A 23,509-nucleotide genomic window follows, 5' to 3' on the forward strand; every position below is an offset into this window, starting at 1 on the left:
GTTGTCAGTCATGAATAACTGTGGAGCTCCTGTGCCATAGAAAGCACATTCACCTAGCATCTCCTTAATCATACCAAAGCCTGCCAAGCACAAAACAGAATAATAGATATAATTTATAGAAAATATTATTACTGGCATGGATGTTAACAAACAGAATTATAAATTAAATCATCATATTTGCATTATCTGTAATATACAATGGCCTAGTTGGGCACAAACACCTTACTAAATGCATTTACACGTTGTGCTGTATATGTGTAGAACATTATGCAAATACTTCATTGAATTTTGTTCACCAAAGAAGAGTAAGGAAAAAAAGGTAGACTAACAAAATTCTTGGAGGGGACTGTGCTTGGCACCAGAAAAGTAGTATCGCTTAAAGAGGAATACAAATTAAGATTTTGCTTAGGAAAATATATATTGTATGTACTGAGCTTCCATGCCATCAAAGTAAAGTAAACAATTAGAAACTATTTTTCAGGAGTTTAGGAGATTTCTAAGTGAAGTTAGGAATCTAGTGATAGAATACCTGTAGTAGTTAGAGAGGAGTGCAGTATTAGGATGAAAGTATGGAGTAGACCCATATGCAATACATTAAGTCATAAGTGGCTCCCCCCAAAATCCCAGGGTCTCGTGAGTGAGCATGGACTTTGCATTTGAAAGCATGCTATTTAGTCATGAAAATTTTCTCAACATGCCTCTGAAAAAGTTAACATACACAAAAATAAAATGAAAAATAAAATCATTCACGTAAACTACAAACCTCTGGTTAATGTTACTTGATCTTGACATGATGTGAAAAACACAGCCAAAGGAACAGCACCAGCTGGTCCTGCACAAATAAAAGGTATGATAGCTGTGTTCAGTTGGTCTACAGATCGTGTGGCATTTACAAAAACAACTTCCGAGGCTTCTCTTAGATGTTCATGAACCCTCTTCATAAAGAGTGTTACCAAAACCACACAGAATCGTTCAACGTTGTGCTCAACTTTAATCTGTAGTTCTGGGTTATCAGCTGCATACTTGTGAATAACATTATACATAGACAACGTGTAAAATCCAACATGATGTTCTTTTACCCATTGGGTCTGCATATATTCCACAGATTTGAGACATGGATTGACAGATTTGTTTGCTTGTCCTCTCAAATCATCAACCAAATCTAATTTCATAAGATGGTGTCTGTGAGCCATCGCTGTTGTCATACCTGTAAATATTCTGTTAGCTGACAATCTCATTCCAACAAAAATAAACCTTACTATGGAGGTTATGATACAAATACATATTTTCTTATCAAGATCTCAGCGCTTATAATATGTACTGCATTCACCGCCACCTTTGAAAGAGTCAAAACTTGGCTAAGATTATAATTTTCAAATAACAGTAACTACAGTAACATCATTACTGCATTGGCCTAGTATACACTGCAATTACTGATCCGGTGATTAAGGAAATCACATTCTGAGGCCCCCAAACATTAATATTATTGAAGAATTACTTACATTTCAATCATAGTACCGAGTCAATGAATTTTATTGTATATTAATAACATCTTTTATTTGGTCTATTCGGGAGTAATACCGAAGTAAAAGCACGAAAATTCATGAATGCATGCAAGGCAAATCTTTTTGAAGTAGCTAATTATGTAAATTAATCATTAGTTATGCCATTTGCAGTTTTAGATGGTAAAAGGCAGTTAATTTACTTTCATATATATCGACACTACAAATTTTGAAAAAGGGCAGCCCTCAATATTGTGATATCACCCTTAAGCATATGTCTTAGGAAGTACAGGAGGTACAGTACTTAATTTGTTCACGACTTCCAAGGAAAGCTGTTGCATGTGTGCCAATAGTGAGAATTTCTGAAAAAAGGACATGAATTATGGGATAACATTATACATCAATAAACACAAACAGATTATAATTTCTACATTCCTATAAAGGCCTATATTCACTATAGTGACATTATCAGCAGAGTTAAAGTTACTTGTTCAGTATAATCGATATAAAATTACCATGTGAGATTTTACATAAAATATTATAATTTGTGACAATGAGGTTTTCTAGCTGAATTTAATTCCACTAGATAATTATCAGAGTAAAATTCGTTTTACAAAAACTTTGAAACAGTAGATATAAGAACATTACACTAACTTTGAAACGGGTAGATATAAGAACATTACACTAAGTTTGACTGTATTTCAAGAAAAGTGTTGTTTTACATTGCTCAAAGTATCTCTCGAATGTATCTCAGGTACTTGATGTTACTCTCAGTTGAATAAGAGCATCTGCAGAATCAAGGGGATGATTATGCCACCCATGGATTTCAATAAAACATGGAAAAGACTCCATAAGTTTGTCCCTTTTAAGGGATTGCTTATGAATGATCCTAATTGTGGCATCGACGAAAACTTCACAACTGAGAATGAAATAAATAAATATATAATTAGCATATATATTATAAGTAATGCTGCATGTTTTATGGAACAAAGTTTTAATAAATATGCAAGCAGAGAGAACCGTGTGCGTCTCTATAAACCACTAAGAGCAATCTTAAAAATAGAATTCATATATCTACTCACAACTACTGTTATTGAATGTCCGTTATGCTAAAAAACAAACGGGGAAGAGTTCATGGGAATTGGCTTACCCAAACAAGCAGTTTAACTTCCTCAAAGGGGGTCTAGTTCCCTATGTTAAGATAGGGCATTATAGGTGTCTCCTATCATTAGGTGGGGGTGGGGGGGGGTGGAGCTGGGTAGCCCCTAAGTTTAAGTGGTTTACTAAGAGATTCAGGGCCTCTGTAACACGGTTTTTTGGACTTTGCTCCTTATCAAAGCATCGGATGTAGCTGAAAGTTGACATATGTATATTTTACAACCACACACAAATTTTGTTAGCATTATCAATAACCTAAACCCGATAGTTTTCATTTGTATAGAGTAAAATTGATCTAGGCGACGCCATGGCCAGTGATAACGAGCCAAGAGTCGAAAACATTCATTACGTAAGCAATGTAAACACCTTTTGACAAAATTTTGCCCCGCCCATCCACCAGACACCCATTCACCTTGTTCCATCGGCTCTGAAACCCATAACAGTCAAGAATGGCTAACAGGATTTGGAATTGCCCCCGTGGTTGCAAAACTGCATTTATCTTACGACTTGCAACTTTATGCAGTCAAGAGAAAGCCCGTGGCCATATTTATTATAGCCCGATTAAGTAATTATTCAGTTTCTAGTTTAAATCCAATGTTTATGCTCTGATTTGTATTTAGCGTAACATGATTATAATACTTGTAATGTTATTCAGGCTTTTGAACATTTCCATTAACTATTCACTATGCCACCAAGACAGAGAGAGAAAGAGAGAGATTGTATGTAAACAGTCTTTATATAACTATTTTTGTGAAAATAAGATTTTTGTGCTACAATCTCCATCAGACCAACGGATCATCCGATATAATTTTTTTCTTCTTCTTCTTAGGCCGTACGGCTGTGTTGGCTATGTTTTGGGCATGACTGCATTTTGTAAATAAATAATGAATAGTTTTAGGAGTTTTATTTGTACATCTAAGGGGAATTTATAGAAGTAAAGTGAACATAATTAATTTATCCTTTAAGATAATTACTACATGTAGCAAAACAAATAGTAGTAAAGATGATAATGCAATGAAGGAATGATACCATACTTAATCTTTAGCTTCAACATCGGCAATAACATACCCAGTTGCCATAATTTGTCAGCTTAATGAAATAACCTATCATCTAATGTTAAACTTAATTTATGAGGAGGCCAGGGCTTATTGGACAGTGAAAAAACATGACAAAGACTTTATGAATGGTGGAACGATACATAAATGTGGGTGGGGTATCTGTGCTACCGTAGTAATACTACTGTAGCAGTAGTGCCGCAACAATAGTATACGTGAATTAAACGTTTAGGCCAACCGCTGGGATCCTTGAGGATCATTTAGCACTTCTTACAACTATTCGAGAAATGAGTTTATAGCCAGAATTTAAATTTTCTGATCCAACAATGCCCATGATAGCCTCCAATGTTATCCAGAATTGTAACGAGGCCAAAGTGGGTGGAGCCACATGAAGTCATCATTCTGACGAGGATTATTGGTGAAGGTTTAAAGACAAAATACGGTACCGGCTATTTTTTTTACTTTTTTTTTACAGTAAATAGGTAGGTAGATACACAATAAATAAAAATTGCTTGACTTTGGATATAGCAGTTATCAAATCAAGCTTGTCTACTACGTTTTTGAAAATTACCAACTATTCCCTACACCTTGTCAATCTGATTGTGACCTATAAAGTAGACTGTTATTTCTTAGGAAACTTATTTGGGGAGTTAGACTAATAATCATAGTGTTTTTGTATTTATTAACATATTTTGTTGGTTTGTTCATTATGACAATTATCAGTGGAGAGGTTTCAGAGTTCATAAAGGTGTACTGCTTTGCTTTTATTTAAACATTTGTGTCATTGTTGGCAGAGGTATAGCCTTCGTTACGTATAGCCAATCATCGATCGAGAAAGAGGGAAGAAATGCCGTCATAAGTTACGTAACGAGTGCGTTCGAAAGCTTTTCTTTGAGTAAGTTGGCCCGTCTTCAAAAAAACGTCACTTTTACATTATAAGTACCAAATTTATTCAACCTACGTAATGCAGAATATAGTCAAAATTTATGTGTAGATATAATGTGCATTCTGAAGAAGTGTTATATTTATGAAATTCATAGATGAAAAATTATTGCGAAAAAACCGTGTTACAGAGGCCCTGAATCTCATAGTAGATAGCCTATAAATAGGTCATGTTAGCTAGGCCTAGTTCCTTTTACACCCAATTACTAATTAGACCCATTTTTGTTTTAGCGACTGAAGGGCTGGATATTTGGAGCTTGAAAGAAATGCATCCAAATGGCATAGGCTACCCTTAGGTTTCCCCCCAGATGCTGAAGCCTTGATGAGGATGGGGGGCTTAGGGATTAGCAGCTGGGCTCTAATGAACAGTGGGAACTACTTTTCCACTGAACCTCGTTGCCCAACTGTTGATCCAACTATCAGTCAGCACTTTCTCTTTTCCTTTTGGTTATTTCTTTTATTTTCCCATATCTTCCTTTTGGGCTTGAACTTCTTGACGACTTTGGCTTGTTTGATTATGCTTTGGCTGCTTCTTTGGATTTGGCAGTGGGATGGACAGCATTCAATCTCAACCTGTACCAATTTAGATGCCATCACCTTTTGGTAGACCCCATTGGGTGCAGACCAAGTCTGTTAAGAGTCGGGCTCCAGTGATCGAATTTTAAGTCACCCATATTTGCGGGTAATGGGTGACGCCAGGCATTGGAGTCGCCGGTGGGAGGGGCTAACCACCCCCACTGACCAGTATATGCACACCTTAAGAGAGGTAGCCCCTCTCTAATAGAAGACGGGTCCCCGCTGAAACCTCCTCTCGTGTTTAGCGGAGCGGCTAAGGGAAAAATCGTTCAGTTTGTGAAGAAAGCATGAAACTTTCCACAGTGGTATTTTAGGACCTAAGGATCATGAAAAAAAAAAATAGACCCCAAAAAAATCGATCAGGTGGTGGCAGCCATATTGAATTTCAAAATGGCCGCAATTTTTTACTTATTTTAGTCTATAACTCCGTAACTAAGGGAGGTAGAATGTTAATTCCTGCACCTTCACCCATGTTTTGAGGGTCAAGGAATCCAATGGACCCATTGTCAATTTTACCAAATGTCGGCCATATTGGATTCCAAGATGGCTGACACCAAAATTCAGAATATATTATATCTCATAGAATATCTTTTTTTCTGATTGATTGAACAATTTCTAGATGTCACCCCAATGTTTTCAGGGTTGAGAATTTTCAATTAGTATATTTAAAATTTCATTTTGTGTTAGCCATATTGGATTTCAAGATGGCTGCTGCTGACAATATAGGGTTAAAGTGTTCCATGGTCAATGATGCGAAATGCAAAATTTCCAGGTTTTCCAAGTGTTTCAAAGGTGGGTGGTAAATTTGAATATTTCTTGAAATCTTATCCCCTTATGTCTGCCATATTTGATTCCAAAATGGCTGCCTTAACAAATTATGTAGACCAAACTTTCTTAATTTATGCTGTTTATTTAGGTAAAAATGCATTTTCAGCTGAACGTTCAATACAGTATCTCCTGGTAAAAGCATATATCAATATCAGGGTCACATTTGGTTATAATACAACCAATCAAAAAATGAAAGTAAAGATGCATTTTAAGCAGGTCAAGGTTGCATTCCTCATGATTATCAAAGTCAAAACGTCAAAAGTTTGTCAGTTAAACCTCATAGCAATTACCATTACATTTGCAAAGCTGGGTGCAAGCCTTTTTAGTCTTGAATGTCTTAAAGCATTTGCAGTTTCCTGAGCAAGATTTAGTGCAACCACAAGCAATCAGTTCAAGACAGGCTTTTTCAGCTACTGGTAAAGTTGTCCACATAGGTTTGTAACCTCCATCCTCAGATTTTCTCCAGCCCCAGTCATTTGCGCAAGGGAGTTGCGGTTGAGATTGGAGGCACTGGCCCCAAATGTATCCTGCCTGGTAAACTGATCTCTTGATATGCTCCTCAAGTGCTGCCCTGGTCGGAGGAATATTGTCAATGTTTCTTGAACATTTCCCTCTTAATGAGAGAATGCCTTGATAAAGTCATTGAGCTTCAGCACGGCATTTCACTCCCGTGCTGAAACTTGGTGACGGGAAAGAGGGCTCTCGAACTTGGGGAAATTACTCCCCCAGTTTGAATCTAAATTTCTCTCTTTCACCTTTTTCTTTTTCTCAATATTACTTCGACCTTATCCTAATTTCATAAACTTTCTTTCGTCTTGCTTTCCAAACTCAATGAGAAAAATTTCCCTCATTATATATGTGTATATATTATGTACATATATATTTATTATTATTATTTTTTTTTTCTTTCCTATGGCTTGGATGTTTCTCATCCATTGTAGCCCCGGCGTGGATGTTCATACATCCTATATTGCTGCCTGCTTTGATGAGTGGGAGGAGGTGTCACGGTTGGAAGGTGTTTGCATTCAAAGCTATATGTGAGAGTATTGGACGATTTCTGCCATCCCGAAGATGGTTTGGACCTTTTTGGCGGAACTATTCTCAAGTGTTGGGTCTTCGGAATCCAGGGGGATCCAATGCTTGGGGTAGGACTCTCGGCTTTTGGCCGGAAGCCCGTCATTACAGATATGGGGAGGATGATTCCATAATTTCTTGGTCTCAGTCCTAACAGGCGGGTTCAGCTTACACCTGTGCCTCTATATCTGTTTTGATGCTATCCTTCGGGTAGGGTATGGAGTGGACCATCTGGGAAGTATACTCTCATTGTGCCGATAGTGGAAAGTGCAAATTTCCTTTCTGGCGTGTGATGGCCTAACATTCTCGAGCAGGTACATCTAAGTAACCCTTTTCTCTCTCTCTCGTCTAATGGATTCTTTAAGCAATGAACCCCCATCCCCTGGATACGCTGACTCTCCTCCGGCACTGTTGACGACCTCTGCTAATTCAATTAAGGAAAATTCTGTTGACGACTTAGGAACAAAAAAGGACCCCTCTACTAACGTTTCAAAACCAATTAAGTCGGGTAACAAAGGGAAACTAAGAATCCTTCATGTTACCCAAATTCCAATAAATACTGATTATGATATGATATATAAAGCATTTAGATGCTATGGAGTGATAAAAGAAATTAGAATGAAACTTGAAAATGAAAAATGGCATTTATGGATAACTTATAATAATCATGAAGAAGCACTCAATGCAATATGTAACATCAATGATATCAAAATTAATAACCTAAATGTCATGGGTGCCCTATGTGATAAGATACCAAACAGTTTGGATGTATATAGACCTGCTGCCTGGTTTGAGAAAGATATCGATTTAACTATGCTCCCCCAAAGAAAGCCAAAACCACCAATGTGGCTTGTTGCCGAGCCTAAAGGGAGTAATGGGAATTATTTTAAAATTAGCAAACTAATTCAGAAAAAGGTAGGAACCATTGCACCAGGTGATATATCTCGCTTTGGGAAAAATAGCTTCCTAATCCATGCTAAATCATTCACGCAATCAGTAATACTGTCTAACCTTACGACAAACAGTGATGAGGATATGTTAGATGTCAAACCCCACCTAAACTTTAGTTACGGAAGGGGAGTAGTCTTCAATAAAGATCTTTACGAATTTACAGAAGAGGAAATACTAGCCATGTGCCCATTAACAGTGTGGAAAGTGCATAAGATTCCTGGGACGTCAATGATTATCCTTACTTTCCAGGATGCTGATGTGCCTTTCCACATCGATATTGAAAATGAAAGAATAAAAGTTCGACCTTTTAAACAAAAGCCCTTACAATGCTTCAAATGTTTCAAATTTGGACATCCTTCTAAAGTTTGTAAAAATGAAAAAATGTGTAGCATCTGTGCCAGTCCCTATCATGGAGAGTGTACACTTGAGCCCAGCTGTTTGAATTGCAATTCAAACCATAAATCCACTGACAGGAGCTGCGAGATTTATAAGTTTGAAGCAGCAGCCCTCAACAAATCCAGTGTAGAACACATAAGTGTAGGACATGCCAAAAGACTACTGAAAAAGCCAAACAGCTATGCAAATGCACTGAAATCAAGAGAAAATATACCACAGGAGACATTGAACCCACATAGTGCTGCCAGTAATTCCCAAAAAGGAAATACATCATCTAATGATAGTAGAGTTTTACGTGACAAGGTAAGCATATTGCCTTCCAAGGCTTTACCACTGTGTATTAAAACTGCAACACTGCCCACTTCTATACAAACTTCATCCCCCATTACCAACAATAGTACTAACCTCTCTCAGGCCATGTCCTTGCCTGATTTGATGGAAGTTCCACCCGAAACAAAGTTACCAGGTGCACCTGTGGTAGGGAAGGTGCAAAAACCTGGTAAATCCTCACCACTGATTAATAGGAAAAGAGAGAGACCTCCATCTCTCTCTCCACCCTCCATTAGAAACGTCAAGGTTATGACATCAAATAAATTTGATGTTTTGTCTGTTGATGTTTCTAATGGACCAGAAGATAAACTGAATAAATCAGAAATTCAAGTTGAGGTCCACCATCCACCTCAACAAATAGATCAAAAGGATACAAAGAAAAACACAAACATAAAACCCATTATAACAAGACCACCTCTGAAGAAACCTACAGGTAATAATGTTAGATTAAAAACTGCTAATGGGAAGACCTCATCCAAGATGTCTTCCAGAAATAATCCATAGTTTTCTCCTCCATTTTGCAATGGAACTGTCAGGGTTTGAGGGCCAAATATGAAGAACTTAAGCTCCTAATTCATGAGCATTCCCCCATAATTGTATGTCTACAGGAAAGTATGCTTGATTCTAACACTCCTAGTCCTCGAGAGTATGTTAGCTATAGAACACCATATAATCAACAAGCAGGGAGCCATGGTGGAAGTCTTGTATACATTCGTCGAGATGTTCCCCAAATACCTATGTCTATACGTACAACCCTGCAGGCAGTTGTTGTACAAATTGATATAGGGAGAAAATATACAATTTGCTCTCTGTACTTACCTCCAAATGATATTATTTTATATGATGACTTAGCAGAGGTCATTCAACAACTCCCTCAACCATTTCTCTTACTGGGAGATATGAATGGTAGACATCCTTTATGGGGTGATATCCTAGCAAACACAAGGGGCAATATTATCTCATCAATTGTGGAGAATGAGGATGTGGGACTCCTTAATACAGGAGAGCCCACACACTTCCATGTTCAGACAGGTACCTTGTCATGCATTGACCTTTCAATTGCAAGCTCTAACTGTCTTCTTGATTTTGATTGGAGGACATTAGATGATTGGCATACTAGTGATCATGCACCAATTATTATAAACACCAACAATGGTCCACCTTATCAGAGATCGCCACGATGGAATCTTGACAAGGCGGACTGGGAAAAGTTTCATGAGCTAAGCGAAATTGAGGGGGATGCTGAACAGGTTGAAAATATCGATGATGCCATAGACTTGCTGAATGGAACTCTCCATAAAGCAGGAGTCAATTCAATTCCCAAAACAACAGGGTTATTCAAACGACCAGTCCCGTGGTGGTCTTCAGAACTAACTGCCCTCCACAGAGCCACAAGAAGATCTCTAACACGATTGCGTAGACTCCGAACTGATGAGAATTTAATTATGTACAAGAAATGTAGAGCACAGTTCCGTCGTGCCATAAAGAAGCAAGGCGCCAGTCATGGATGTCTTTTGTTTCCTCCATTAACAGTAGAACACCACCATCTGCTGTGTGGAGGAAAGTAAAAAAGATAGCTGGCAAATTCACCCCCAACCCACCACCAGTGTTGAAGGTGAATGGCCAGTATGTAACCGAAGCAAATGATGTTAGCAATGCCCTGGCTAATCATTTTTCAAATGTATCCAGCAAGTGTGAAGGAGCCCCTGGTCACCAGTATAGGAGCACTGAAGAAAAGAAAATTTTTAATTTTGCAACAAGAAGGGAAGAGTCGTATAATTCTCCTTTCACTGAACGAGAATTTGATTCCGCACTTGCTCATTGCAACGATACAGCCCCTGGACCCGATGGAATTCCATATGCAATGATTAAACATGTACATTTTAATACAAAGCTATTTATTTTAAGTATTATTAATAGAATATGGCATGATCATAGTTACCCAAGTGTTTGGGAACTAGCCATTATTTTAGCCTTTTTAAAACCCGGTAAAGACAAGTTTTAGCAGCAAACTATCGTCCTATTGCATTGACATCTTGTTTATGTAAAATCATGGAGAAGATGGTCAATGCAAGGCTGATGTGGTACCTTGAAAAGAAAGGTATTTTATCACCGATTCAATGTGGGTTCCGAAAAATGCACTCAACGACTGATGTGTTGATACGACTAGTCTTCTATTTGTGAAGCCTTTGCTTCCAAACAGCACCATGTTACAGTATTTTTTGACCTTGAAAAGGCATATGATACCACATGGAGATATGGTATTCTTAAAACCATTCATGAATTGGGATTGAGAGGAGAGCTGCCACTATTTATTCAGGCATTTCTTTCACGTAGAGTTTTTCAAGTGAGAGTGGGGGAAACTCTATCAGAGAGTAAGTGCCAGGAAGAAAGAGTTCCTCAGGGTAGTGTGCTGAGTGTAACCCTTTTTGCACTAGCAATTAATGGGATATCCTCAGCCATTCCCCAGGATGTTCTCTCAACATTATTTGTGGATGATCTCTCAATATCATTTGCTGGAGCCAGAATGGCAACGGTTGAGAGAAAACTATAGCTCTCAATTGACAAAATTATCCAGTGGGCCGATATGAATGGATTTAAGTTCTCAACAAGTAAAACTACTATTGTACATTTCTGTCGTATACGGGGAGCACATCCAGACCCGGATATATACATTAAAGGTCAACGGATCCCATGTGTATCGGAAATCAAATTTTTAGGTTTGATATTTGACTGTAGACTTACATGGGTTTCTCACCTAAAAGCACTAAAAGCAAAATGTGTTGAAGCTCTGAATATTTTAAAAGTATTGTCCCATACATCATGGGGGGCAGACCGCAATACTATTTTAAAATTATACAAGGCCTTGATTTTTTCCAAAATTAGTTATGGTTGTGAGGTATACTCTTCAGCCACCCCAAGCCGGTTGAAAATATTAGATTCAATACATCATGCAGGTATTAGATTGTCCACGGGAGCATTCAGAACATCACCTATCCCAAGTCTCCTTGTTGATGCTGGAGAGTTACCACTAGACCTTTACCGGATGTCTTCTATTCTTCGGTATTGGTTTAGATTGCAAAGACTCCCTAATTCTTTAGCCTTCCAGACTGCAAGCCTTGTAAGGCACCCAACATAATTTGAAATGCACCCAAAATCTCCTCAACCCTATGGCTTTCGGGTGAAACAATTATTAAACAGTCTGGATATAATTAGATGTAAGGTACTTCCATTCAAGGTATCATCAACGCCTCCATGGAAGTTACCAGAGATATCTTTTTGTAAATATTTTATAGGAGATAAGAAGAATATGTCAGACCTAGAAGCCAGGTCTCTTTTTAATGAACATGTTAAAGAACATAGAGGATCAACTTTTATCTATACTGATGGCTCCAAATCTGATGCTGGCGTTGGATTTGGGGTACATAGTAATAGTTTTAATTGTAGAGGTGCACTTCCTCTGACCGCTTCCATATTTACTGCGGAACTGTATGGCCTATTAACCGCTATTGAGAAAATAGCATTGGAGAAGGAGGGTAATTTTACAATGTTTAGTGATGCAAGGAGTGTCCTTCAAGCTATGGAAGTTTTTAATTCTAATAACCCTCTAGTTTTAAAGATTTTAGAATGGCTTTTTATTATTGGACGGAGAGGTGTAACAGTTCAATTTTGTTGGGTTCCAGCACATGTAGGTGTGTGTGGGAATGAGAAGGCAGATTCACTGGCTAAGAATGCTGCATCCGAGTTGCTGCCAAGAAGGTATCCCATTGCCTGTAATGATTTCTTACCTGACATCAAGAAATTGGTTTGCAATAAATGGCAACAGCAATGGGATACCCTAGATGGGAATAAAATGCGAGAGGTAACAAATGTCATATCTCCTTGGAGGTATAATATGATGCCCCGAAGGTGGGAGACGTCTCTTTGTCGTCTCCGTGTTGGTCACACTCGGTTGACACACGAGTTTCTGCTGAAGGGCCAACAGCAACCGTATTGTGACGACTGTTTAGTACCTTTAACAGTGAGGCATTTGTTGACTGAATGCCCCAATTATAACAACTTAAGGAATAGATATTTGTTTGAGGCTCGAGGTGAGGGTGGCAGGTTCATCCTTGCCAAGATTCTTGGAAATGATGTGTCCTACCATGCAAGTGGCATTTTTAGATTTATTTCAGAAGCTGGTCTTCTGAAAAATATTTATTCAATTAAAATCATAAAAGTTGAATGTCATAAAAGTTACTCTTTTATTTTTTATTTTATTTTATTTTTTATTTTTGTATACATAAGTTAAATGTTACCGGCGTCAATGACCTCAGATGTCAGGATGCCTGAAAACTTCAAATCAATCAATCTTGAACATTTTGTGAACAAGTTCATTCGTGCTGCATTCACATGGATATCATCACTAGTACGACAGTACATCAAAACTACGAACCGCTCCAGTTTGCCAATGACCTTTTCTGAAAGTATGCATGGAGACGATAGCAAGATGAAAATCTCTGTTATTTCTGGCAATGCAATCCAAGTGTTCCAAGCTGTTTTCTTTCCATAATTTGCAAAATATGCTGTTGTGTTGCATCCCGTGAAAGCATGAAAGAATGGCAGTCCTTTTGCCTTCTGAGGACCAATTGAAGATACTATCTCATGAATAGGGATGTACCGAAAGTCTTTGCCAGTTCCAAAGGCAATCCATAGCTCCTGAAGGTTAGAAATGTCACTGAAACTAGCAACTGCCAGGACAACATCATCAGTGTCCACTGTTCTGATCATCACTGTTTTGAAGCCAGACAAAACTGCATCCTGGACATGCAGCAGGATCCTTGAATCTGTTTCCTCTTGTGTGCATGGCTGAAGTCGATCCGTTTGCAGATCTAGACTTGAGCTAACAACAGACTCATTCAAGGTGGATACAATCACTCTGTTTCCAGTGTCATTTGAAACACACTCGTTAGCTAGGAACTGAAAAAGTTCATATTTGTTGTTATCATTACGTAGGAAATTTTTCCAATTTCCTGGAAGCTTGACATTTTGTGACACCCGTCGGCGAGCACCAGTTCCTCTGCTCTCTCTTGTAGAGAGTTTTAAGCTGTCCTTCAAGTAAACATCCCAAACTATGTCAATTCGAAAACATTTCTGTAACTCAGACATCACATATGGTAGGAACCCCTCCTTAGCATACTCCCCAAATGTCTTGGCTTCTCCAATTGGCAGAAAGTATACAACAGCTGCTCCGTCAAAGACTCGAACATCAACAATAGGATGACTTGAGTGCAAATCCTTGTTTTGAGATTGGAGACAGTCTACAAGATCAGACTTTTTCCCTTTCCTCAATTTCCCTCCGGAAGATATTGATGGCGGATATAGCTGGTTCTCATGTTTGAAAAAATCATCGAGGTTACTTTCCCTCATCTGGCTAGCTATATAGAGTCTGGAGAAGAGACTACAGTCATTCTTAAGTTCTAGAACTTTTTGTTTGTCCTTAGACACACCAGATTTTGATTTACTTTTAAAAAAACAGGAATGAATTTCTCGAAATTGGTGCACTTATTGCTGTCTCATTTTTCACTAATCGCTCCTCAATGAAGGTTTTGAATTGTTCTGTCCCAAGTATTTCAATTTTTTTAATACTGTCAACTACACACTGCTTCTGAATCATTATCAGAACAAGCCTGCAAAATTGCGTCACCAATTGCTGTGTCATAAGTAAGTAAAATATCTCTCCCCTGCTTTGCAGCCTTCAGGTATGGACAGTGTCCTAGAAGACGTTCTTTGAGTCTAGTGGAGTTAACATTACCCTTATATTCTGGGCTAAGTTCTGCAAGACGTTCACTATACACTGTTACTAAATCAGCCAGACGAAAAACAGGCACAGTTGCAGCAGTTGCTGACAGCCTCTGTTCCTCAATGTATGATATCAACTCTGCCAGTGCTATACTATCACATGAAAGTAAATCTGAACTGCCCTTGACATTTTCGGAACGTTCCTCTAATTTCATTTGTCTCCTGTACCTATTGAAGAGATTGGTCAAGCAATCTTTGTGATATATGGCTGTAGATGCGACCATGTCACCAGGGGCTAATTTTGTTAATAGCTTTGTGTGTCTTAGCTTAGTAGCATACATTCGAACCGTTTTATCAAGTCCAAATGTACTAGCATTGTGTAGTCCTGGGGGTCCCGCCTTTTGGTCACAGAAAAAGCAGACGGGTTCTTCCTGATCGGAGGTGCTACAGTGAGGACCCTGAATACTAGATCTTCGTTTAACTGGACTGTAAAAACAAGATTCGTCACTTTCATCTGCAAGTTCTAAGGCACGCTTTTCTATGCGGTCAAGCTTCAAATCAGTAAACAAGTTTCTGCAGTTCTTGTGCCATTGTACTCTGTTTTTCTGCAAGGTTGCAGCTATGCCTGAGCCGTCGTTTAACTGCTGCGGACATACATTTAACGGAACTTTTCCAAGTTCATGGAATTTCATTAAGTTCTTTTCAAATGACTGATAGCTTTGCTCTATCGCTTTGGCAACCCCTCGCCCTCTCCCTCCCCATGGTTGTTCAAGGGCCTGTGACGTCGTATTCTGCTGGCACAGTTCACATAAATTCCAGTCGATCAGGGGTCTTGTCACGTTGATTTCACCCGGCTTAACAAGTTGGAATTGTTTTGACATTGTTGTCTTGTCGCATCAAACCTGAAAATAAGCATACAAACACTATGAAATAAAATCTAAAAGTAAAAAAAATAATATGACGGCCATCTTGAAATCCAAAATGGCCGCCATTAGGTCACTTTTAAAGTTAATAACATCGACTGATCCTCTGAAATTGAAAACATGAAGATAGACAGTGATTTTATGGTCTATTACCCGATATAACACAAAAGTTTCAGAAAAATAGGAGATTTTGGCGGCCATATTGGAATTCAATATGGCGACCACCAGGGGACACTATTTTCTAGGGTCTATTTTTTTTTTTATGAACCATAGGTCCCATAGAGTTCACATATCAAGTTTCATGCTTTCTTCACAAAATGAACGATTCTGGTGAAAAGTGGCCCTTAGCCGCTCAGCTAGTTGGGCCACATGGGATAGGAGGATTGACATCCTCGGATAAGAGGTGGATAACCAGGCTTGCTCATATCAAATAAATTAACCCCTCTGTTGACGACCTGAAACGTACAAACATGGACCTTGGTACAGACAGCTCTAACTCGGGTTCTAATGCTGTAACATTAGAACCTTACTATTGTCATATGAAGAATGATAAGAAAACACTAGAGAAGAGAGAGAGAGAGAGAGAGAGAGAGAGAGAGAGAGAGAGAGAGAGAGAGAGAGAGAGAGAGAGAGAAATAATAATAATATCCTTTATTTCCAATGTTACATTGGGTATTCTTTACATGTAGCTTTATACTGCATAATAAAAATATTAGAATTCATTTTACACAAATCGTCAGACTAAAATGCTAGTAATATAGAAATCTCTAATGTAAATTTATATCTTAAATGTTTTCACAATATGGAGAAAAGATAAAACCTTCAGAAAACTCTAAAACAGAAATACTTTGTTATTCAGATAATCCTAGTAGTATGAGCATTAGCTATTACTTGTAAAATCTGACGTGAGACGTTGCCAATCTCCTCTTGTAATAAATTTACAATAGTGAAGTAGATTAGGAAAGGGTGTAACGGTTTATACGTTTCTATTTAAAAGATGTTTCTTAAGATTACTCTTAAAAGAAGTCAAAGATGCTGCATCCTTCAGAACAGGAGGTAAACTATTCCAAAGTTGTGGACCTCTTGTGCTCATTTCCTTTGAACCAATTTCGGTGTTGGCTCTCCTCACCACTAGATTGTTTGCCTGTCTTGTGTGGATTCCAGTTACAGAATCGACCGTACTAAAATGATAAAACCAGTCTGGTTATATATTTCTTAAAACTTTAAACATAAAGATACACACATCATAAGTATATTTATCTTTCATTTTCAACCATCCCAGTTTTAATAAAAAATGCGTTATAGGCTCGTATTTCCTTACAGTTCCAATGGCAACACGAGCAGCAAAATTTAGAAGTTTTTGAATTCGATTCATATGTATATTACTTGTTGATCTCCACACAACAAAACAATAATTAATCAAGCTCAGAGCCAATGACTGTACTACAATTAGGCGGGTCTCTGGATCAGATGAATCTTTCAGTCTATTTAGATATATAAGAATACCTATAACTTTCTTGTACAATTCGTCGATATGTGATTCGAAAGTCATATACCTATCGAAATAAACACCCAGATTCTTTACAGATTTCGTGGGTTTAATAATGGTTCCATTAAAGTTTATATGAATGTTATTTATTTCGGATATATATTGCCTAGAGCCTATGAATATACACTGGGTTTTGTTTTCATTAAGTAGTAAGCCATTCATTTGAAAATATAAATTTGCCCTATTCAGTACTTCTTCAGCTCTTTTTATTAAATCTTCTAAGCCTCCAAAGTTGCCTTCAATTAAGATCTGAGTGTCATCAGCATATTGTACTATAAAACAATCTCCTAAAAAAACTCTTAAGGTCATTTACATAAATTATAAATAAAATTGGGCCCAGGATCGACCCTTGAAGTACACCAAATTCTATATTTCTCGGAGAAGAAATGACGTTTCCAAGTCTGACAGACTGTGAACGATTACTTAAATAATTTGCAAACCTCGAAGGATCAATATTTAAGTGTTTGACATTTATTAAGTAAAATAGTATGATTCACGCTATCAAAGTCTTTCGATAGATCTAAGAGCAATAGTAAAGAAATTTTGTTGTTGTCTATATTATCATATATTTTATCGGATATTTTCAATACAGCCGTCTCAGTTGATAGTTTGGGTCTAAATCCATGCTGACTGCTGGAAATAAGGTTATTTGTTTCTAGGTATTCAGATAATTGATTTGCTATAGTTTTTTCTAAAATTTTCGATAATACTGGAAGTAAAGAAATTGGCCTATAATTTGAAATTTCTTCTCTATCACCACTTTTAAAATAAGGAACAACATGGGGCTTTTTCCATAATTCAGGATAAGTATTGGTTACAATTGATGTATTAATAATTACTGTAATATAGAATACAATTACATATAGCGTGTCTCTTATAAAGCGAAGTGGGATGCCATCGGACCCATAAGCACTGGAGTCTTTAAGACTTTTGACGGTTAAAATGACCGTGTTACAGTCAACTGGAGATGGTTTAAAAGATTTCAGGTGATTATTATTAAAAATATTTCGTTCGCTAATTTGCTGATTATCGTTGTTCCCAGCCATTTCCTCTTGAGTTCTTTCATACGTTTCCCTTCCAACATTTGCAAAAACCTCATTGATTCTCTCCGCTTCATTGGCTAAATCTTCGCTATCTGATTGAGACTCACTCTTACAATTATTAAAAAGCATTGTATTAACTATTTTCCAAGAAGTAGAAGGATTTTTTCTATTATTTTTGAATTTTTCCTTATAATAATGTTTCCTAGTCTCAGCCATCTCAATGCTTACATTCTTCTTTTTCTCTTTATAATTATTTCTTAAAACTAAATTATTTATATTCTTCTTTTTCTCTTTATAATTATTTCTTAAAACTAATTATTTATATCTATCTTAACATCATTTTGCAATTTGTCTCTTTCTGAAGGTGCTGGGGGACGAGTAATTTCTTTTGTTACTACGGGAGCACAGTCGTCAATACATTTACTTAGAACGTTACTTAAAATTGGTACTTGGATGTTCGTCTGGTCAGTGTTGAGGATATCATTCAGAATCTGTACTTCGTCTAACAGTAAATTGCAAATTTTCTCTTGTGAGTAATTCTTGAGGCATCGGAAAGTTTTAAAAATCAGTAATCTTTTTGGTTTACGTAAATTTAGAGAAACTATAATGGCCTCGTGGTCTCCGATTGGGCTTGGGACAACGTCTGATTGCACTACCATTTCTTTATCATTTGTAATAAATAAATCAATCAAAGAAGCTGAGTTGCAAGTTATCCTGGTGGGATTTGTAATGAGCTGCTGTAGCTTAAGATTAGTTACGAGTTTGTTCATCTTATTGTCTTTTTTGAGTAAGTCATCGTTGAAATCACCGAGTATAAAAATTGGCTTGTTCCGTAAAATGACATTTTTAAAAGAGTCTTAAGATATAATCAAGAGACGCAACAGGAGCCTTTGGGTGTCTATATACACATCCTAAAATAATTGATGGTAATTTGCGATGTTGGATTGATAAACATTTGACTTCTATGCCTTCTTGTTTTTCCATACAATTATCTATCGCATTTACATTCAAATAGTCTTTTACAAATACACAAACTCCACCCCCGCGACCGTAATCTTCACGATAAAGATTATAAGAAGGAACATTAATGATTGCGTTGCTCATACAGGGATATAGCCATGTCTCACTTACACATAAAATATCATAGTTTTCTTTGTCCAATAAAAGTTCGACTTCGTATTTATGGCACAAAAGAGACTGTGCATTGATATATAAAATGTTTATAAAATCATAGTTTTTAATAAGACGCAACTCTGCGGCACTATCTTCATGGCCTTCTTCTTCCTAATTTCTGTTTATAATACTGCACAGTCTACTCTTGTGACCATATTCATGGCAATAGTTACATTTCAGCTTATGTTCGTATCTACAAGTTGACTGTCTGTGGTTAAACTCACCACTGTTGTAGCATCCCTTTCTATGTATTGTTCTATTGTCTAAGGTATTGTTCCTACTAGGATACTGATTAAAGCTATAATTACTTGGCCTGTTCGGGTTGCTGCGAGATTCACCATGACGATTCCTATTATTTGCATATGTATTATTCGAAACTAAATTATGTTCTTCGTTCTGATAAGCAGTATTTCGTCTGTTTTTTACATAAGGATTTCCATTGTAGTTCTTATCTCTTCTTTCGCTCAAAGTCACCGACCTTCTGGCTATGTTTGGTTTAGAATAATTCAATTTAATTTCATTCCATCCATCTATGACAAGACTGTCTTGGCATGAGGACGAAATAACATCTAATAACCTAACTGTTCCTATTCTGCTTAAGTTATCATAGGGAAGACTATCTTTATTAACATCGACATCCCCCGTTCCGAGCCTGAAATAGTTTTCTGTCCTAATGTAGTCAACGCCATTACTACCACACCATTCTAACAATTTACTATTATAATGATTAATTTTATTGACCAGATCAACTGATTTCAAGCTCGGAACAAGCTCACAAACTTTAACGGTGATGTTTTCATTCTTGCTCTTCAGCTCAGTAACAATGTCTGCAAGTTCATCCATGATTATATCTGAGATGTTAATTTCTTCCAGAATATCCTGTGTACCACAGTAGATGATACATTCACTTAGGTTGTGATCCAGTTTTTCAATTATCCATGACTTTATTAAAGACATATTAGCCTCAGGGAGGGTCCTGATTATAACATTTTCTTTAATATCACTTGTTCTTACCTCTTGTAAACAAGAATCGCCTATTAACAATGTTTTTCTCATATTTGTAGTTCGGTTAAGACTAAGTCCTTCGTTGTTTTCAACTCGTTTTTCTGAAGCTTCTTGTAGTATTTTGATCTTCTCTTCTGCCAAGAAAACTGTAGTCTTGAGCTCTTGTATTTCTCTTTCCTTCTCCTTCAGGGTGTTGTTGATCACATAAAATTTATCGTTCGTTTCCCTTACAAACATCTCAAATTTCTTGTGCAATTCTGCTAAACTTCGGTTATCATTTTCTCTTTCTTCACTATTAGATGTCGATGAAGCATGGGATGACTCTGATCTGCTGCTGATGGTGATCCGAGTAAACTTGAATAATGTAGTATAAGTTTATCTATTAACTTTTCTTTTGTTGTCCAAATTCCACCGAGTTGTAATTGACTGCAGTATTTCTGTATTTCATTTTTTGTATAATTAGCGTGGAAGAAGTTCCAGGATGGATTACGAAGGGTAGATAGAGGCGGATGATTTTTTGAAGAAGCAGCTAAGGCTGTCGTTACTCCTGTAACTTCGTCGACAATGTTTTTCTCTGTAATTGTTTGCTCAGCCATTTTATATTTAAAGGTTAAAAGGTGTCTGGTTCCAATGTCACAGGGACTTCAAGAAGCACCGGCCCGCTGGTTTATGATTTCAACACAATATTGCACAACCAAGAGCTCAACACCTCTCCCTGTCTTGGCTCAAAAGAGAGAAATGATAACAGTACAAAAAAATATGGAAAAGTAGAATTATTACCTGGTTACTATGAAGTAGTGAATTATGAGAAATTTTTTATTTTGGAATTTAAAAATGCAAGACATGAACGTGTAAATGTTTTTAAAGCTAACAGGGAAATGGTTGCTATATGTGGAGGGCAGCCAAAAATTCTTCCCCAGGGAAATGGAAGTCTCTTGATAGAGACACTATCCCCAATACAAGGCGAAAGATTGAGAACACTCACAACATTGGATGGTCATAGTGTCAAATGAGTTTCGCACCCCACTTTCAACCAGAGTAGAGGTGTGATATATGCTCCAGAATTGCTGTACATAGAGGAAAAAGAAATTGAGGATGAACTGAGGAGTCAAGGAGTAGTAAAAGTAGTCAGAATGAGAAAGAGAGTTGGAGAACTGTAAGTGTACTTGTGAACGAAGGTTCTGGAGTGGGAGGTGAGATCTTCCGGACTCACCAGTGGTAGCTTATAACCCCCCCCCCCCCCCAAGAGGCGGCGTGATCCCTAAACCACGCCCCCTTGGGCAGAGCTATCAGACAAGCGGGTTGACTCGGCAATAGTAGTCACATTTTTGAAGTTGTAATAGAACAAAAAATAACACAGAAGTGGTTGAGCTTACCTTAGGCTGTTCAAGTTATGAAGGAATTACTGTGAAGGTGCAAATTTGTTGAACACAAAGGTCTTTTTACTAGTGAGGTCAATCTTCTTGTGCTGTTTCGGTTGATATAAATATTGAAAGATTTCAGTTAGTTTGTTTAATATGGAATAATAGTGATTGTATGTATGTATTCTTGTATATATAACCTACTCTGTTGGATTATGAAGTTTGTTAGAATATTCCCTCCTAGGTACATGGTCTCCTCGGCTCACGGGGGAAGGGTTGGAGGGTGACCCAGACCTTGAGTTCGGAATGTCTCGCCTCCCACTCCAGAACCTTTGTTCATAAGTGAACATAGAGTTCTGGAGAGGGAGGCCTCAACCTTTTGGACTCACCAGTGGTAGCTAGGCAGATGCTTCAGGGGGCTTGAAGATGAAGTCCAGCGACCACAGCATCGAAAGCTCCCTGTAAGCCGAGGAGAGCACAGTAAGAGCTGAAGACAGAGTCGCTTCTCCAATTCATTCTGCACATGATTTCTTGTATAGATACACCATTGTATAGCAGTCTTGATGAAGCTTGACCCCTTATAAAGTGGAAATTAGTTTACTGTTTAGTTGCATTTGGGTCGTCTCTGAAAATGCACTCCCTAAAAAGCTCTCATTTTTTGTGGAGACATTATCTTGAAGTGTTCATCTAGCCACATGTGGTCTTTCCTGTCTTATGTTTCTTTCCATACAGACTTTGTTTGTGTATTCCAAATAGAAGTTCAATTATCTGACTGGACATATTTTTGGTCTGTTAGGAAGCTTTCTAAAGCTGATCTCTCTTGGTGTGTAGTTGTTCTTTTGGTTTTTGGCCATGAAGGAAGGGTGGTTCCGTAAGACGATGTGTTCTGGGGTGAAGGTGCTCCTGGAAATGCAGAGATTGTTGAATTGATTTGCTCTTAAAGGGCAAGCTAAGGCTACTAGGAATAAGGTTTTCTGTGTCTGCAGTAAGGTAGAGTCTTCTCTTGTGGTATTGAGAAACGAGATTACTTTGTCTAGATCCCAGCCAGGGAACTGGTGAGTGTTGCTAGGCTTCCTTCAATTAACCCCCAATATCATTGCTTTGGCATATTTGTCTTCTGCAAGACAGGAACCTGCGAAATATCCTGACAAGATAGGACCTAAAGCTACTCTGCCGCTCTTCAGGGTATTGTAAGACAGTCCCTTGTCTATAAGGTGATTGAAAAATAAAATAATTGCTAACAGGGGGAATTTGTTGTCACTTCCTTACTCCTTGTGAATGAAACTTTTAAAAATGTTATATAGGTTTTCATACTTGTGCATGGAGCTGTCCCTCAAGCTGATAGCAATTTTGGAGCAAACCTCTGGAGTAAAGACATTTGGGAGCTGGTCCTTTAAATTTTGAAGGCGATCATAGTTGATTGGAGCTTTGCTGAGGGTGAGATACAATCCTTGAGAGCTATCTGGCAGTCTTCGATCTTCACAGTATATAGTTTGTGCTGCTTCGAGACTGACCTCACTAATGGAATCCATGGTTCTGTCCCCTGCGATATGGTACAGAAAAGCATATTATTATTGCATTCTTTATAGAGTTTAAAAGCTACTTTGTGTAGTAAGAATCCTGGTGGAAAGGCATAGAGAGGTGTTGATCCCTTCCAGCTAATCGTAAGTGCATTATTGCTGATGGCTCTTTGGTTTGGAAGAGATGAACAAAACTTTTTGCACTTAGTATTGAAGCCATTTGAGAACAGATCTATATCCGGGGTGAAATTGAAGTCAGAGCAGATTAAGGAGAATAGACTGTCACTGGGGAAAGTTTCTGTGTGAATGGAACCCAGGTCTCTGGAAAGTGAGTCTGCAATG

General features: G+C 37.7%; 1 pseudogene; it reads right to left on the reverse strand.

The window, feature by feature from the left end:
• The window catches only part of LOC137618041 (uncharacterized), a 1,563-nt pseudogene extending 222 nt beyond the window's left edge, over positions 1-1,341 (reverse strand).
• Positions 1,342-23,509: the final 22,168 nt, after the last annotated feature.

The sequence above is a fragment of the Palaemon carinicauda genome, chromosome 2 (assembly GCF_036898095.1).
Source record: "Palaemon carinicauda isolate YSFRI2023 chromosome 2, ASM3689809v2, whole genome shotgun sequence".
Taxonomy (NCBI): domain Eukaryota; kingdom Metazoa; phylum Arthropoda; class Malacostraca; order Decapoda; family Palaemonidae; genus Palaemon; species Palaemon carinicauda.